This window comes from Manis javanica, chromosome 10, assembly GCF_040802235.1.
Source record: "Manis javanica isolate MJ-LG chromosome 10, MJ_LKY, whole genome shotgun sequence".
NCBI lineage: Eukaryota > Metazoa > Chordata > Mammalia > Pholidota > Manidae > Manis > Manis javanica.
Window position 1 is genome coordinate 53,576,930 of NC_133165.1, and position 5,186 is coordinate 53,582,115.

General features: G+C 37.7%; 1 non-coding gene across 1 annotated transcript; it reads right to left on the reverse strand.

Annotated features, from left to right (window-relative positions):
* Positions 1–3,959: 3,959 nt before the first annotated feature.
* Positions 3,960–4,031, reverse strand: TRNAA-AGC (transfer RNA alanine (anticodon AGC)). Its single transcript has one exon. It is a non-coding gene; the product is annotated as a tRNA-Ala (tRNA).
* Positions 4,032–5,186: the final 1,155 nt, after the last annotated feature.

Below are 5,186 nucleotides of genomic sequence, written 5' to 3' on the forward strand. Positions count from 1 at the left end.
TGAACACAGGTGTACAAATATCTCTTCAAGTCCCTGTTTTCAATTATGTTGGGCAGATACCCAGAAATAGAACTCCTGGATTATATGGCAAGTCTATGTTTACTTTTTTGAGGAACTACCATACTGTTTTCCATAACAGCTAAATAGGTATTGTTTTAAAATGCTAAATTCGTGCTAATCTGTTGCTCAGCAATAGAAAACTAATACACTTGAGTACTCTCTCAGCCCTAGAGACAGTAACTGCTTCCTACATCTGCTAGTTCCATATTGTTAAGACTTTTCTTTACCTCTCTTGGTAGCTAATCCCCTCTATTAGTTAATAATTCTTTATAAAATTTTCCCTATTCAAGTTACTGATGGGGTTTGTGTCTCCTGAGAGGTACCTGATGGATAGAATCTTTAATAAACTTTGTGTTCTACATGGAAGTTAATCTGCAGAACTAGTGACACACTCAGCTCTTGACACACACAGCAGATTCACTGACATCTACTCGTTTTCAATCGTGAATTCATAACAGTTTGAATTTGTTTGGGTTTGTTTGGGGCACAATTCCTGTCTCCAACCCCCATGATGCTACATATCTTTGTGTTTAAATAGTATGTTGGAAATAAAAACAGCATAGTGATCTAAAGAAAAAGAAAGAGAACATGAGTTTCATAATTTCTGTCACTCTATTTGGCCACTTGAAGTTTTTGTGTTTAAAATGTAAGACAGTGGAAAGGTATGAACTACAAGGTGCAAATTTCTTTGGTAGGTCCAAATTTTTACTCACATATTAAATATTTTGAATATGTTTAAAATAGAAATTAATACTTTTTAAATTGTTTATCTTAAATTGAAGTGTGAATTAAGAAAATAATGATTACTTCTGAACATTAAAATAGTCCTTGCTGAAAACAATTATTTTGTATAAAAGAGGGAGGTATTAAAAAATAACCTACCCTGGGTATAAATTCTAGGTGTACTACTGAAGAGTACACTCAGCAAGGTAACATTAGGTTTGTACTTATTATATTGTTATAAATATTACTTTGTCTTTATTCAATATATTAAAACAATTTTAAATCAAACAACACAAAAAAATATATAGACTAAGTTCAAATCTATCTTCTAAATTCCCTTACCTAATCTTGTCTTTCCTAACTTAATTTCCTTCAACCTTTCTGTACAGACTCTTTGTTTCAGGCTTTGCTCTTAAGATAAAACAGCAATACTTGGATTTCACATTTCCTAAACTTTCCTTTTCTTGGCTGCTTCTTCTAAAATAAAAATGATCGAAGCACTGAATTCCCCCAAAGAGAAAGAGAAGGCGACTTGAGGGACTTTTCCTTCACAGAGTTTCTGGCCATGGTTCCTTTGACCTATAGACTCTCCCTTCCCAGATCTGTCCTCTAAGACCTCTGTGCCTTTCTGAAGACCCAGCTGTCTGTCAAAACGCGCCCCCCACCCCTGTCCCAGTCCTCAGGCCACGAACCCCAGAGCAGGCACACAGAGACACTGATTCCCAAACCGAATGCCCACTATTGACTGGCTACCATGGCAATGAGACTGAGCCACATTAGCCCCTGAGCTGTTTCATCTGCAAGCCCTACTAGATTCCCCAGCAAGGAGGATTATTGATTATTGATTCTCTCCCTGCATGACTCTCCTCCTTCCTGACACTGCTGCGTAATTACTCCAGAGCAATACTGAGCAGGAGAGGGCCCCTGGACCACTGATGCCCGTCAGCCATAAAGGAGGGGAGCACATCTGAATCAGCAAGGGTGCTCTTTCAAGCCCTACCCCACTGCACTAGAATCCCCAGGCTGAGAGCTGCATTCAAGTACTGTAAAGTCGTCCCACCAGGTGATCTTCACATGCAACGCCAGTGAGGAACCACTGCTGTCTAGAGCATGGGCAGAGTTTACAGAAGGAAATCCCAATGGGTTTCAAACACAAGATGCTAACCTCACCCAGAGACACAGGCCCTACAACGTGGTACTATTTCTTATGGTACTATTTCTTACCTATCAGATGAGCAAAGATCAAAAATTTGGCAATCATAGACAAAGGGCTAATCCCCCTACTTTATAAAGTGTGTCTACACATGGATAATGAAAATACCAATAATTCAATCCAACAGAAAAAGGGCAGGGAGATGAACAGATGGTTGACATAAAAATACAAATGATTCTGAATAATATGAAAAGATGATTCCTTCATTCACAATAAGAAAATCTAATATATGACCCATCCAAATATTTGGCAATATACTAATAAGGTCATGGGGGAACAAGCTGGTGGGAAGGCAAATTGGTACGGTGGCACGCAGGCAGGATCTATGAAAATTACAAGCGCTTGTAATCTTACTCATCAATTCGACTCCTAGGAATTTAACCAACTGAAAAAAATTGCACGTGAAAAGATTTAAGTACAGGGATATTCATCAGCCGCATTGTCTATATCAGCAAAAGATCAGAAATAACCTACTGCCCAACAGGAGACCAGCTAAATCGATTATATATAGTACAACCATATAGTACAATACTCTACTAGACACCATTTAAATAAAAGAAGGGGCCAGATCTCATGACATTTTATTAAATGAAAAAAAATTACAGAGTATAAAATAGTATATGATTAATGACACTGTTCCAGTAATGATCACTTAATAATCAGTAATAATGATTATTTTCTCAACTTGTACTTTATATTTAAATAACTTTTAAAAGAATAAATTTCTGTTTTAAAGATATTCAGATTTAATACGCACATACATAGCATATGTATACTTGTATTATACTTGTGTGCAAAGATACTTACATGCAAAAAACTGGTTACAAGGCAAGAAGATTTGAAGAGACATTTTTGTGGAGAAGACACAGAGATGGTCAACAGATACGTGAAAAGGTGCTCAGTAACACTAATGATTAGGGAAATGCAAATCAAAACCATAATGAGATATTACCTCACATAGATTAGAATGGCTAATATCAAAAAGACAAGAAATAACAAGTATTGGTGAGAATGTAGAGAAAAGGGAACCCTTCTGCACTGTCAGTGGGAATGTAAATTGGTGCAGCCACTGTGGAAAGCAGCATGGAGGTTCCTTAAAAAATTAAAATTAGAAATACCATATCATTCAGTAGTCCCACTTCTGTGCATTTATCCAAAGAAATTGAAAACACTAATCTGAAAACATACATGCCCCCCATGTTCACTGCAGCATTATTTACAATAGCCAAGACATGGAAACAACCTAAGTGTCCACTGATGGATGAATGGATAAAGAACACTAGGTATATTTATACAGCAGAATACTATTCAGCCATAAAAAAAGAGGAAATCTTGCCATTTGCAATAACATGGATGGACCTTAGGGGCATTTTGCTAAGTTAAATAAGTCAGACAGAGAAAGACAAACACTGTATGATCTCACTTAAATGTGGAATCTAAAGAAAAGAAAAACAAACAAGCTCAGTAACAGAGAACAGACTGGCAGCTGCCCCAGGTGGGGAGTAGGTGGGTAAGGGAAATGGGTGAAAGGAGTTAAAAGGTACAAACCTCCAGTTATAAAATAAGTCATGGGGATGTAATGTACAGCCTGGTGACTGTAGTTAATTTTGCTCTATTGCATATTTGAAAGTTGCTAAGAGAGTAGATCTTAAAAGTTCTCATCACAAGCAAAAAATGTTTTTAACTATACAGGATGACAGACGTTAACTAGACTCATTATGGTGACCATTTCACAATATATAAAAATATTGAGTCATTATGTTGTACACCTCAAACTAGTATAATGTTATATGTCAATTATAGGTCAATTTAGAAAGAAAATAAATAAAATGGAAGGGTTAAAAGCATAATGGCAGAAAAATATAAATAGTTACAGGAAGGATGATTAATTTCCAGATTCAACAGGAATGAAATGTGATCATGACTTAAAGAAAGATGTTTTCTGAGCAAGGACACAATAAGTTGGAGATGCTGGGGATCGAACCCAGGACCTCATGCATGCTAAGCATGCGCTCTACCACTGAGCTACATCCCCACCCCATATTAAGGTTGTTCTCTAAGCCACTGTACTTTCATGAAATAAAACAAACCTAGGAAAAACTAGTCTCAGTGGTAGCCAATTTTTTTTGGTGGGGGATAGGGGTGGCTAGGATGCAACATAGAAAGTACAGTGTGTAAGGTCCTACAAGTTCAGAGTGAAAAGAAATCTACTTTTCTCCCTATGCCTTTTGTACTATGAGTCTTTTACCATGTAAGCATTGCCTATTTAAAACAAATACATAAAATTAAAAAGAAAATAAAGGTTAAATGAAACCACTCTTCCGCAATGATGCCCTTACTTTACAGATGGAAAACTGAGGCCAAATAAGAGAAGGACCTCCTTTGTCCAGAAAGTATCCACTTCCGTAAGCAGTGGGGCCATCTCCCTCTGTGCCCCAGAATCCTTTGTTCTTCTATGGGTGAGCAATGACCACACCTTGTGGCCATCATTTCCATGCCTCATCCATCTCTGGGCCCTCAGTACCCAGCTGAGGGCATCCACTATTTTTATTCATCTTGCAACCAATATTTTTTGAGGACTGACCATGGTCCAAACATTATACGAAATGCCAGGAATACACTGACAGGCTCATGGTCAAGGTCCCTCCTGACCTTGCAGACAGGGCTACCATATACAGTCACACAGACTGTGCACTACACAATTTCAGAAAGTGCCATTAACAAAGACTATTATTTAAATGGTGCCCCCTGGATTTGTGCAGTACACAACCTATCTAACTATATACCCAGTGGCCTTGCCCATATGTCCAAAAGCCCACTGGAGAACATAAATAAAGCAGTATATATTTATTATAATTAGAATCAGCACAGTGAAAGAAAAGAACCAGGCATTATGAGAGAGAACGAAAGGAAGGACCTACGCTGAGTTACATAATATAAGCCATTCTGAGAAAGTGGTATTTAAGCCAAGAAGTTGTATTAGTTAGGAATTTTATTTAGTTGCTAGTAAGACTTTAGCAAAACAGAGCTTCCTTTTTCTTTCATCCCATAAGAAGGGACATCCCAGGACTGATCTGGCAGCTCAACCAGTTAACAGGAGGCTGGCCTCTTTCTGTCTTTCTGTTCCACATTCCTTAGCATTTGGCTTCCATTCTCAAAGCTACCTCCTGGTCCAAAATGGTTGCTAGAG